Genomic DNA, 14,732 nt, shown 5'->3' with positions numbered 1-14,732 from the left:
CTTGTATTCACCTGGCCAGAAGTCTTGTTTCTTCTGCCACCGAACTTCACTAATTTCTACTACACTACTGGCCATTAAAATTGCTACACCATAAAAATGACGTGCTACAGACGCCAAATTTAACCAACAGGAAGAAGATGCTGTGATATGCAAATGATTAGCTTTTTTGAGCATTCACACAAGGTTGGTGCTGATGGCGACACCTACAACGTCCTGACATGAGGAAAGTTTCCAACCGATTTCTCATACACAAACAGCAGTTGACTGGCGTTGTCTGGGGAATCGTTGTTGTGATGCCTCGTGTAAGGAGGAGAAATGCGTACCATCACGTTTCCGACTTTGATAAAGGTCGGATTGTAGCCTATCGCGATTGCGGTTTATCGTATCACGACATTGCTGCTCGCGTTGGTCGAGATCCAATGACTGTTAGCAGAATATGCAATCGGTGGGTTCAGGAGGGTAATACGGAACGCCGTGCTGGATCCTAAAGGCCTCGTATCACTAGCAGTCGAGATGACAGGCATCTTATCCGCATGGCTGTAACAGATCGTGCAGCCACGTCTCGATCCCTGAGTCAACAGATGGGGACGTTTGCAAGACAACAACCATCTGCACGAACAGTTCGATGACGTTTGCAACAGCATGGACAATCAGCTCGAAGACCATGGCTGCGGTTACCCTTGACGCTGCATCACAGACAGGAGCGCCTGCGATGGTGTACTCAACGACGAACCTGGGTGTACGAATGGCAAAACGTCATTTTTTTCGGGTGAATCCAGGTTCTGTTTACAACATCATGATGGTCGCATCCGTGTTTGGCGACATCGCGGTGAACGCGCATTGGAAGCGTGTATTCGTCACCGCCATACTGGCGTATCACCCGGCGTGATGGTATGGGGTGCCATTGGTCACACTTCTCCGTCACCTCTTGTTCGCATTGACGGCACTTTGAACAGTGGATGATACATTTCAGATGTGTTACGACCCGTGGCTCTACCCTTCATTCGATCCCTGCGAAACTCTACATTTCAGCTGGATGATGCACGACCGCATTTTGCAGGTCCTGCACGGACCTTTCTGGATACAGAAAATGGTCGACTGCTGCCCTGGCCAGCACATTCTCCAGATCTCTCAGCAATTCAAAACATCTGGTCAATAGTGGCCGAGCAACTGGCCCGTCACAATACGCCAGTCACTACTCTTGATGAACTGTGGTACCGTGTTGAAGCTGCATGGGCAGCTGTACCTGTACACGCCATCCATGCTCTGTTTGACTCAATGCCCAGGCGTATCAAGGCCGTATTACGGCCAGAGGTGGTTGTTCTGGGTACTGATTTCTCAGGATCTATGCACCCCAATTGCGTGAAAATGTAATCACATGTAAGTTCTAGTATAATGTATTTGTCCAATGAATACCCGTTTATCATCTGCATTTCTTCTTGGTGTAACAATTTTAATGGCCAGTAGTGTATAACTTTAACCTATTCATTTCCCTTTTTAAATTTTCTATCCTATCTGCTCGATTAAGGGATCTGACATTCCACCCTCCGATCCGTGGAACACCAGTTGTGTTTCTCCTGTTAAAGACGTCCTCCTGAGTAGTACCCGCCCAGAGATCCGAATAGGGGACTATTTTACCTCCGGAATAGTTTACCCAATAGGACACCATTATCATTTAACCATAGAGTGAAGCTGCATTCCCTAGGGAAAAATTACGGCTGTGGTTTCCCCTTGCTTTCAGCCGTTCGCAGTACCAGCACAGCAAGGCCATTTTGGTTAATGTGACAAGACCAGATCAGTCAATCGTCCGGACTGTTGCCTCTGCAACTACAGGAAAGGCTGATGCCCCTCTTCAAGAACCACACGTTTGTCTGGCCTCTCAGCAGATACCCCTCCATGGCGGTTGCCTCTAAGGTACTGCTATCTGTATCGCTGGGGCACGCAAGCCTCCCCACCAACGGCAAGGTCCGGAACAAAACATATACATTCAAAAAAACTTTATTAAAAAGAAACATGATAAAATAAGGCACTCCTAACATTACAACGAAGTACTATATTTTTCAGGTCTAATCTTAATGTCTCTTCTCTCTTTCCTCAAAGCTCCGTCGCGTTTCATTCTGTGCACTCACTAAGCACGCTCCCTATGGAGCATCCAGTAGTAGTCAGCTATCACGCTGACGTCCCATCAATTCTGGTACCCCTTTCAATTGTTTAATGCTTTGATGGAACCTTCCTCCCTGTTTCTCAGCCAAAATACCTAGACTTTCTGTAAAATAGTTGTTGCAAGATTCCAAAATGTACAGCTTCAAGCTCATTGAGGCATTCAATACTTCGAAGTTAGCCTGCATGTTTCTTGCTAACTCTCGTAGTTAAAGTGTTTGAAGTTGCAAAGAAACTTGTTGACAACTTGTTTAAAGGGCATCCAAGATGATCTTTAAATTTCATTCGTTTTGTCTTCAAATATTTTGTGTTTCATTAGTTTACTAACGTTAGAGCTGACGATAGCCAACTTCTTTCATCGTAGCTTCTGATAGCCACTGTAACTTAATTGCCACATATTTGACAGTGTCACTATCATCGATATGACTGTAATTAATTCTTGCATAATGCCAAGATTTGTGTGAAGTGGACACTTTTTTTTGTGCCCACTTTTGAATCGAATAGTCCGTTTTCTCTCCCAACTTTTGACATTCTAATCGGCCAGATTGTTCAAGACAAGTGCTTGGCTTTTGCGTAGGAAATTGGGTACTTCCTCACAACTTGAACATACTCGAGGTGGGACCCTTGATTTGTCCTGATCCCAAATATTTACGTCAAAAGACGCAAAATACATTTCTTTGACAAAGTCTGAAATTGTCCGCTGCTGCTTTTTCACTGTTAAGTTTACCAAATATAAAGCAGAAGTGCTCAGGAGAATTATTATAACGTTTTAGGCAAGAAAAACGCGAAAGCAGGCACCACTCGATTTATGCCAGGTTACAGAAGTTTGCATGAAAAGGATACGTAAGAAAAAACATATAGGCCTCGTGATTAGACTATCATCGAAATATATAAGCAGCTGTAGTGTAGACTATAAAATTAAGCATCTTTTGATTGCAGGTTATGATGCAAACCTTCACAAAAAGTACTGACATTGTTATAACGATTAAATAGCTACATTTTCCATACCTTATAGAAATTCTATATTTGTGTGAAAATTGCATGTGATTGAACATTCTAAGTACTTTACCAGAATCCAGCACCCAAAAATACGCTAGAAAAAATCCTTTACCTGACAGCTACAGAGAATTGAGGTCATTGTAACTGGACACTGAATTCGTTCTGCGAAATGTATTTTCCTCGTAACAGAATAATTCTCATGCTAGATGGCGTTTCTATTCACCATCAGGAAAGGAAATTGCAGGAAGCGATGACTCGTCCGCGGCGGAGCACGCAGCGGTATATGTTCCAAACACGCGACGCTAAAGTGTTTCTCATCGAGCTGCTGCCGCCGCAGCTAGTACAGCGTAGCTCATAAACTCCTCAGCGAATGCGTTTCCCCCCGTGTCATTCCCAGCGCTGCTGGTAGACAGCGTAAAAACTTCAACTTACGATGAAGTTAGGTCTGGCAAACCCGTCGCAGCGGAAATACGAAGTCACTCTTCATCACGTTTCACAGGAGTCCAGCACCATTCCGTCGATAAAGTGTCTATCTTGACCGTGTAAGGCTTTTTTCTCCCTCTTTAAAATGAGCTTCACCCACATACAACTAAGCAAGCTCAGCATATTTGAAGGCGACTAGTTGCGTAGGTTACACCATTTGTTCATTAATTCACAATAGCAGAAATTTTTACTCATATACTTCAGTATTGACTCAATCTCGATATGGACACACAAACACACAAAGTACAATGAAGCAACAGTTCGTTTCCTTACTGTTATGAGTGTCAGCCATGTCACATCGACTACTGAATAAATGCTGCCTCTATGCTTTGCCACGTCCACAGTTATACAGACCCATGACGGACTGATACATTTCTGTCGTCACACACTTACCTGCCATTAGGTATTCGTTTTGGTTCTTCCCTATCTCTTGGAATCCGGAAAAATACTTCCTTGGACCATCTACTACCCACTAGCCGGGGTACATGTGCTGCCCACATCAATTTAATTTTCCCTGTGTTTGTACTTCCATTTCCTACTCGATTCTGTCCCTGATTTATTTCTTTGTTTCTCCTGTTGCTTCTATTAATTCCAAACACTGATCTCGTCGTAATTTGCGCAGCGATCCTCAGTTTTTAAACGGTCTTCACAACGGTGAAGGGTGCTGGGAAATGGGAGCTGGCAGTTGGTAAGGAGGCAGCTAGAAGGAGGAGGTTTCAGACAGATGCACTATGCGTATAACCAATGTATTTGACCAACTGTCAGGGTTTAGTGGAGAGGAGCCTCTTTTAGCTGTAGGTGTACGAGACATGCAGCAGTTCTCAGCAGTTAGGGAGTCTAAGTCAGTTGCATATCCTAACAGAAAGAAAAAGGTTCTGCTGCCATGTAGTTCGCACGGCAGAGGTGTGGGCTAGTAGTTGCAGGAAATGTTGGAGAGTGAGTTCCATGTCACCAGCATTGTGAAGCCTAGTACAGGGTTCGCTCAGGTGTTTGTTAACGTAGGGGACTTGTATAGGAATTTTACGAAAGGGGATCAGGTAGTGATTGTGGGTGGAGCTGCTAATGGTCTAGATAGGGACGGGGAGTATGATGTAGGTCGAAACCTGGTAAAGATAGTTACTCAAACTGGCAGCACAAATGTGCACTTCGTGCAACTGTTTCAGCGTCATGATCGACCTCATCTTAATGCTGCTGTTGGGCGTGTTAACATGGGGCTGGAGAAGGCACTGATGGCGGAGGGCATAACACACATTGCAGTGGTGCCAGTTGAGTTCATCAATAGATCGGATTTCACTAGACACGGCCTGCACTTCAATAGGTATGGGAAGCGGAAGCTGACAAAGTTTATAGGTAACAGTGTAATGAGCGGTGGTGGGATCACTCATGGAAAAATTCGTGTAGTAGTTGGTGTTAGAGCTGCACCATTTCTTACTTTCGAGTCAACTGATAGGTATCCCTGCTTAAAGGAAGTCTCCCTAACAAAGGAATCACCTACAAAGGAGGTCACGTATCCGAGTAGTAGAGGACTTGTATCCTAGTAGTGGAGTAGTGGTGGCTTCCTTTACCAGGATACAGATTAGCTGGATGTTTTTCAATGAGCGGTGGTGGGATCACTCATGGAAGAATTCATGTAGTAATTGGTGTTAGAGCTGCACTATTTTTTACTTTGGAGTCAACTGATAGGTATCCCTGCTTAAAGGAAGTCTCCCTAACAAAGGAATCATCTTCAAAGGAGGTCATGTATCCAAGTAGTGGAGGACATGTATCCAAGAAATGGAGCAGTGGAAGCTTCCTTTGCCAGGATACAGATTAGCTGTCTGTTTTTCAGGGAGTTCCTTGCGGAGTGAGGCAGTGGCCATGTATGTTAAAAAACAGTATTCCATTTGAGTCCGTAGACATATCATGGCACTGCACAGAACAAGTACTTGAATGTTGTGCAGGGGCTGTTGAATTTACTGAAACTAACCTTCTGATTGTTGTTATTTATAGGTCCCCTATGACTTCAGAGCATTTCTCCTGGAGCTTGAGAGGGTTCTTGATCTACTTTATAGGAAGTACCAAAAATTAGTTGTGTTTGGGGACTTCAATATTAATTTTGTATGTGATTATGCTAGAAAAAGGATGTTGGAAGATCCCTAAATTCATATGATCTGATGCAGCTGTGCTTTTTCCAATCAGGGTGCAGGGGAATAGTAGCACAGCCATGGACAATATTTTTATTCATTCTTCATTATTAGATGGACATTCTGTTAGTAAAAGGGTAAATGGCCTTTCAGACTATGATGCAAAAATTTTAACACTTATAGGCTTTTTACTCAAATAGATATTATATATAACTACAATGTGTGTAGAAAAGCTAATTCAACGGCAATAGAGAGTTTTTTTAAAACTCGTTGAGGAACAACAGTGGCAGGATGTTAATAGTGCCGATAACACAGATGACAAATATAAAGCTTTCCTTAATACATTTCTCATGCTCTTTGAAAGTTACTTTCTATTAGAACGTTCTAAACAGGGTACTAGCAGCAGAAGGCACCCTGAGTGGCTGACTAGTGAGATAAGGATCATGTAGAATGAAGTGGGAATGATGTCAAAATGCTGGAAGTACTCACAATCAAGCAACAGTAGCCCATTACAAACAGTACAGTAAGGTGTAACTCTTCAGGCTTTCCCAGCGAGATCTTGATACACGGAATAATCGGGACTACTGCCGGATGTTTGTGTCGCTCTGGCACAATATTTCGGCCACGTAACTCGTTGCCTTCTTCAGGTGCTACCTGAGACTGCCGTATTAGACGATCTTGTCCAGTATTTATGCCAAGAGGGCGCTGGGTGCTCTGTTTGCCTTCCGCGCCCGCCTGGCGCTGCTTGTAATGTGTTGTCTCTTCCCCAGTGCTCCCTCGGACGTCCGCGCCCGACTTGGTTGGGGAAGAGACAACAGATTACAAGCAGCGCCAGGCGGGCGCGCACGGCAAACAGAGCATCCAGCGCCCTCTTGGCATAAATACTGGACAAGATCCTCCAATACGGCAGTCTCAGGTAGCACCTGAAGAAGGCAATGAGTTACGTGGCCGAAATATTGTGCCAGAGCGACACAAACATCCGGCAGTAGTCCCGATTATTTCATATGTCAGTACAGTAAGGTGCTTAAAATGTTATTAGGAAAGCAAAGAGTATGTGGTACGCAAGTAGAGTAGCTAATTCACAGGATAAAATAAAAACCATGTGATTAGTTGTGAAGGAAGTGTCTGATCTGCAGCACAAGGTCGACGATATCAAGTCAGTATGTAGCAAAAATGTTTCTGATACTGATAAGTCAGATATCTGTACAGTATTTAACAACCACTTTCTGAGTGTTATTGGTGAATTAAATAAAAACTCAGTTTCTACAAGGACTCATATAACTCTCTTGGAAAATACCTGTCTGAGACTGATGTCTGAAGTACTCCTCTGTGATACTGACAAGGGGGAGATTGAGTCAATAATTAAATCACTGAAGAGTAAGGACTCATGGATATGATGGAGTATCTAGCACAATATGTAACTACTGTCCTGGACATATTAACCCTGTACTTAGCATTAATTGTAATTTTTCCTTTAAGAATGGTCAGTAGTAAAGCTGCTTTATAAAATAGGAGAAAGGGATAATGTAGACAATTTTATACGTATTTTAGACGTATTTCTATGCCATCAGTATTTCCGAAACTTATAGAAAATGCCGTGTTTGTAATGATAATTGATCATTTTATTTAAAGTAATTTGCTATAAAATGTACTGTTCGATTTTAGAAGTGGTTTAACAACTGAAAATGTTATATTCTCTTTTCTCTGTGAGGTACTGGATGGATTAAACAAAAGGTTACGAACGCTAGGCATTGATTTAACTAAGGCGTTTGATTGTGTTGATACAAAATATTGCTCCAGCAGTTGGACCATTATGGAATACAGGGAGTAGTTCGCAGTTGTTTCACCTCTTACTTTAATATCAGACAGCAAAAGGTCAATCTCCAAAGTGTTGAGAATGGCTATGATGGGGGGGGGGGGGTCTGAGTGGGGCATATTTAAATGGGGGGTGTCCCAAGGATCAGTGCAGGGGCCATTCTTCTTCTTTATTTATATAAATCATTTGTCCTCTAGTATTACTGGTGATTGTAAAATATTTCTGTTTGCTGATGACACTAGCTTGGTAGTAAAGGATGTTGTGTGCAACGTTACCACTATTTCAAATAGTATAGTTCAAGATATAAGTTCGTGGCTTGTAGAAACTTAACTAACGCTAAATCACAGTAAGACACAGTTTCTATAGTTTCTAACAGACGAGGGTAAGTCAATTATTATCCGCAAAGTAGCTATAAAATTTTATGTAATCAAATAGGAAACTTACAAGAGCATCATTTTTCGACATAGTCTCCTTGCGTTCCAATGCACTTGGTCCATCATTGTACAAGCTTCCTGAAGCCCTCATAAAAGAAGGTTCTCTGTTGAGCTGGGAGCCACGAATGCACCGCTTCTTCTACTGCCCCTTAATGCCTGTTTGAGTGGACCGAACAAGTGATACTCAGAAGGGGCAAGATCGGGACTATATGGAGGATGATCCAGTACTTCAAATTTGAGTTTCTGGAGCGTTTCAGCAGTGTGGGCAGCAGTATGCGGACGGACATTGTCGTGCAACAACACAACACCTTTTGACAGCAATCCTCGGTGTTTGCTGCGAATTACAGGCTGTAATGTGCACTGCAGAAGAGGGTGGACAAGTGTGGTGCAAGTGGTCTCTTGAGAAGACCTGTGGCACTTTCTAAGTGTTCTGCCAATAAACGGCAGTCTTGGTTGGCTTTATCCACATCATTGTGTGTGTGATCGATCGAATTTAAGTTATTCGTAATTGTAATCCCGAAATATTTAATTGAATTTACAACCTTTAGATTTGTACGATTTATCGTGTAACCGTAGCTTAGCGGCTTCCTTTCAGTACTCATGTGGATGATTTCATAATTTTCATTATTTAGAGTCAATTGCCATTTTTCACACCATACAGATATTTTGACTGAATAATTTTGCAATTGCTTTTGACCATCTGATGACTTTACAAGACGGTAAATGATTGCATCATCCGTAAACAATCTAATACGGCTACGCAGATTATCTTCTAAACCATCGATGTAGGTCAGCAACAACAGAGGGCCTATAACACTTACTTGGGGAACGCCAGATATTACTTGTGTTTTACTAGATGAATTTCGTCAATTACTACGAATTTTGGTCTTTCTGAAAGAAAATCCGGGTAAATATGTGAGTTATGTCTGATATAGGTGAAGGTTACTGCACAATCCCGGCGTTACATTTTCTGATTACTCATCGAACTAAATTTAATCTTCGGCAACGCACGGTGGATTTTAGAGGAACATTGTTACAGCTAATGGGAAACTGTCGCCACTTGTTTATCTGTCATAAAAAACAATCCAATTAAATTGCAAGCGAAATCACTAAAACTCAATTTGCATGGTAATGTGCCGCAAGGCACCAGGAAATTGCTTTGAGTGATCCTAGATTGAGACAGGCAATGAGGCATTTTCCAGTGCCTAAGACAAGCATGGAATTCCGGTCGTTTTTGGGATTAGCCAATTATAATAGGAAATTTGTGAAGGGATCTGCAGATATTGATTGGTTGTTCACACATCTGTTAAGAAAAAATGTGAAATTCCAGTGGGCAGCAGAATGTCAGGTCACATTAAATATTAAAAGAGGCGTTAACAACAAGTCCAGTATTGATCTTTCGAGATTACAAAAAGGAGTTTATCCTGTCATGTCATGTTTTCAACCTACTGGTATGGTGTGTCTCGAGCCACAAGTACAGGATAAGGAGCATCCAGTGGCGTTTGCTTCACGGCAGTTTTATAAATTTGAAATAAATTACTCTACGACAGAGAAGGGGATGATATTTGGAGTGATATAGCGGTCACTTACTTCAGACGTTATCTGTGCAGAAGAAAGTTCAAAGTGTTAACGGGTCACACAGGACTGAACTGGCTGTTGGGGTTAAAAGATCTTTCTGACAGGCTATGTGATGGGCATTGAAGCTAAGTTCGTTAGCCTTTAAAGTGGTTCATAAACCCAGCAAAAAGCATGGTGACGCATACATGCATAGAAGGGAGGTTGAGATAGTGCAGGCAATAGGTCACAGTCTTGCAGAGTGACAGAATGCACAGGCTGGTGACACAAATTGCCAGCTATTCACAACACAGCCACAGTTCATTGAACATAGCAGGTTGTTATGTAGATCAACTAAGCTGACATCACTTTTTTTTTTAGTCATCGGTCTCCTGACTGGTTTGATGCGGCCTACCACGAATTGGCCTCCTGTGCTAACCTCTTCATCTCAGAGTAGCACTTGTTGCTATCTACGTCCTCAGTTATCTGTAAAATGCATTTCAGTCACTGTCCTCCCCTACAATTTTTACCCTCTATAGCTTCCTCTAGTAACACGGAAGTTATTCCATGATGTCTTAACAGATGTCCTACCATCCTGTCCTTCTTCTTGTTAGTGTTTTCCATACATTCCTTTCCTCGCCGATTCTGCGGAGAACCGTCTCATTCATACCTTATCAGACCATCTAATTTTCAACATCCTTCTATAACACCAAATCTGAAATTCTTCGATTCTCTTCTGTTCCAGTTTTCCCACAGTCAGTGTTTCACTACCATACAATGATGTGCTCCAAACGCACATTCTCAGAAACTTCTTTCTCAAATTAAGGCTTATGTTTGATACTGGCAGACTTCTCGTGGCCAGGAATGTCCTTTTCGCCAGTGCTAGCCAGCTTTTTATGACCTCCTTGTTCCGTCCGTCATGGGCTATTTTGCTACCTAAGCAGCAGAATTCCTTGAATCCATCTACTTCCTGATCACCAATCCTGATGTTACATTTCTCGCTGTTCTCATTTTTGCTACTTCTCATTACTTTCGTCTTTCTCGATCTGTATTCTGTACTCACTGGATTGTTCATCCCATTCAGGAGATCCTGTATTCTTATTAATTTTCACTGAGGATAGCTGTCATCATCGAATCTTTCACACTGAATTAAAATTCCACTCTTGAACCTTTTTTCTATTTCTGTCATTGCTTCTTCAACGTATTGATTGAACAGTAGAGACGAAAGACTACATCCCTGTCTTACACCCTTTATAATCCGAGCACTTCGTTCTTGGTCTTGCTCTCTTATTGTTCCCTCTTGGCTCTTGTATATATTGTATGTTACCCGTCTTTCCCGATGGCTTACCTCCATTTTTCTCAGAATTTCGACCATCTTGCACCTTCTATATTGTCGAACGCATTTTCCAGGTCGATAAATCCTATGAACCTGTCTCGATTTCTCTTTAGTCTTGCTCCCATTATCAAACGCAACATTAGGACTACCTCTCTGGTGCCTTCACCTTTTCTAAAACCGAACTGATCGTCATCTGACACATCCTCAATTTTCTTTTCCATAATTCGGTATATTATTCTTGGCAGCAACTTCGGATACATAAACTGTTAAGCTCGTTGTGGATAATTATCATACTTGTCGTTTCTTACAGTTTCCAGAACTGTGTGGGTGATGTTTTCCCGAAAGTCAGATAGTATATCGCCAGACTCATGAATACTACACACCAACAAGAGTAGTCATTTTGTTACCACTTGCCCCAATGATTTTAGAAATTCCGATGGAATGATGTCTATCCCTGCTTCGCTCTTAGGTCTTCCATATCCCTTTTAAATTCTGACTCTAATACTGGATTCTCTACCTCTTCTACACACGTCAAAAAAAGTTTTGCATCACCCCGGTTCCCAGAACTCCTGAAGACAGACGTTGACTGTGGATATTGTATCACATACACAGTCCCTTTGACTGTTCAGAGATGTCATTAAACCCGCCCAAAGATGTAAACAACCATGCATGAGCAGCGCCTATTAGACAGAGTGGGTCCGACAGACATCAGTTCCAGTCATTCCACCAGGAAGGAGGTACAAGGCTCGTGTTGTCTGCAGTTCAACCATGCCTAGACGGTCGATACCGCCGTTCGATCGAGTCCACATTGTTATTTTGTACCAGGAAGGGCTCCCAACAAGGAAAGTGTCCAGGCGTCGCGGAGTGAACCAAAACGATGTTGTTCGGACGTGAAGGAGATACAGAGAGACAGAAACTATTGATGATATGCCTCGGTCAGGCCGCCCAAGGGCTATTACTGCCGTGGATGACCGCTACCTACGGATTATGGTTCGGAGGAACCTTGACCATGTTGAATAATGCTTTTCGTGCAATCACAGAACGTCGTGTTACGACTCAAACTATGCTCAATAGGCTGCATGATGTGCAGCTTCACTCCCGACGTCCATGGCGAGGTCCGTCTTTGCAAACACGACACCATGCAGAGCGGTACACATGGGCCCAATAACATGCGGAATGGAGAGCTCAGGATTGGCATCACGTTCTCTTCACTGATGAGTGTCGCATATGCCTTCAACCAGACAATCGTCGGAGACGTGTTTGGGGGCAACCCGGTCAGGCTGAACGCCTTGGACACACTGTCCAGCGAGTGCAGCAGGGTGGAGGTTCCCTGCTGTTTTCAGGTGGCATTACGTGGGTTCGACGTACGCCGCTGGTGGTCATGGAAGGCGCCGTAACGCCTGTACGATACGCAGATGCCGTCCTCCGACCGATAGTGCAACCATATCGGCAGCATATTGGCGAGGCATTCGCCTTCCTGGACGACAATTCGCGCCCCCATCGTGCACATCTTGTGAATGACTTCCTTCAGGCTAACGACGTCGCTCGACTAGAGTGATCAGCATGTTCTCCAGACATGAACCCTGTCGAACGAGCCTGGGATAGATTGAAAAGGGCTGTTTATGGATGACGTGAAGCATTTTATATGCAAAAATGAGTCCCTCTCATGTAGCTATAAATTTGTCCAGGGTTTGGATGAGATCGGGTTTCAGGGTATTGTAGAAGTAGGTCAGGTTCTGCCTGAGGCTGTATCACATTCACACTGGTGATACCAGCAACAATACTGAGACAACCAGCATTGAACAGTCGATACCATGAGTCTTCTAATATAAGGCACCTTGGTGGCTGTGACTCTGCTATGTGTACACTTCATCTACGTTAAGAAGAGAATCGGCAACCCACATGAACCTCCAGTACATAAGCTGCAGATGGACTGGATTATCTGTAGCCAACAAGAGACAGTTAAGAGAAATTTGGTACAGCCGATGTTTTGAGAAGCGTAAGGAATTTATTGGTCGAATCTATTAATTATTAAATATTTATTAGGGGACGAATCGAGAGCAAATAATCTGGTGATAACACGTTACTAGTTTGTAAGAGGCCATGCACTAGATTCAATCGTCATGTGTAAAAAGGAAATAAGTCAGTGTGGTAATCATGGGAACCTCATTTAGGTTAAGTATGCAATCAATGAACCCTGTGGTTTAAGATAACTACTGTAACAAAAAAGCTGAATATACTGTCCACATTTATCAGTTTACACGGGGTTTATTGGATCTTCGCAGAATTACCATGACCTACCGGATCCATCTCAGAGGGCAGATGTGCAGTGCCGCCACTACTTTTATCATGAATGAATAAAACAACAATGCTGTCACAGGTAAAGTAAGAGGCCATGGAACATGGTCAGACCAGAGATGATCTAACACAGTTGCGTTAGGCACTACCTGCTGATGCAACAAACTGCCACCATGACGTCGTGTGATTATCACATCATGGGGCCAGCCGAGCGACCAGCGTCGTAATAACAACGACACGGCAGAAGGATAGAGCCACTGCAGTGCCTTTACAAAAAAAGTTCACACCAAACACCTACAAATACCCCTATTTTTAGATAGATCCGTACAGTCTAGCACCTGTAGGCTTCGAAGAGAGGTCCACACTGGTCTAGAAGCCGACATGAAACTACCAACTGCCACCACAAGACTTGGCCTTCACTACATTCAGGCCTACTGTTGGCTCTGAGTCTAATTTTGTGGGCTTAGCGCCTTCCAGCCATTGAGCTGCCTCTGGAATTCCTTTTTGTCACTGCCAGCTTCCTATCCAGGAGAGCTATTGTTTGAGAGCATGGTCACTCAGACAGCCTTGCCTGAGCGGCCTACTGTTGCTTTCGCCTCCAACTGTAAGGTTTACACTACTTCTGAGAGCGGTCTTCCTCTATAGGACCCACGGTGGAATCTCGCACCTTCTGGAGCGACTTGCCCTGAGTTGCTCTACTACGTTCAGTCGGCGCACACACAGACACAAGCATCTCGCCTCAGCATTCCCACTGAGTCGCCGGGGTCGCTGTAGGCTGCCGGAGCCGGCAGGCCGCCAGTTTATCTCAGTCCCTCCACACCCACCGTCTTCATCAAGCGCCCTGGAGGGCGTTGCCATCGCTGAGTATTGTTATCATCATTTGTTCAAAAAAATGGTTCAAATGGCTCTGAGCACTATGGGACTTAACATCTGTGGTCATCAGTCCCCTAGAACTTAGAACTAATTAAACCTAACTAACCTAAGGTCATCACACACATCCATGCCCGAGGCAGGATTCGAACCTGCGACCGTAGCAGTCACGCGGTTCCGGACTGCGCGCCTAGAACCGCTAGACCACCGCGGCCGGCATGATCATTTGTCCGCTAGGTCTAATTAGCGAAGTTTTCTTTCGACACGTCAACCTCCAACCAGATAACCATTACCTGTCCCCTGCTGCCTCACACAGAGGTGGTGAACTACCGGCTCCTGGCACTACCAGCTCAGTTCCACCAACCACCGTAGTGGCAACCCACCCCCAGCCATTACACAATTACCTTTCGCTTGAAAACCTCGCCTTCCCTATAATAGATTTCTCATTTCACTTGAGATTTTGTTTCCTTCTGCTTTCTTCGTAACTGCATCAGATTTTACTAAAGTGCCTCTATAAATAAATTCCCATGGCCGTCTATGTCTTCATTTTTCCAAGATGCTGAACTTGTTGCTTAATTTAATTTTTTGTACCTCCCCTATTAGGGTGTATAATTTACCTCTGTTGATTATGACGCTTACTCTGTTGATTATGACGCATA

This window comes from Schistocerca piceifrons, chromosome 5 (assembly GCF_021461385.2).
Source record: "Schistocerca piceifrons isolate TAMUIC-IGC-003096 chromosome 5, iqSchPice1.1, whole genome shotgun sequence".
NCBI classification, from domain to species: Eukaryota; Metazoa; Arthropoda; class Insecta; order Orthoptera; family Acrididae; genus Schistocerca; species Schistocerca piceifrons.
The sequence above is the reverse complement of the archived record's forward strand: the minus strand, read 5'-3'. Positions refer to the sequence as shown.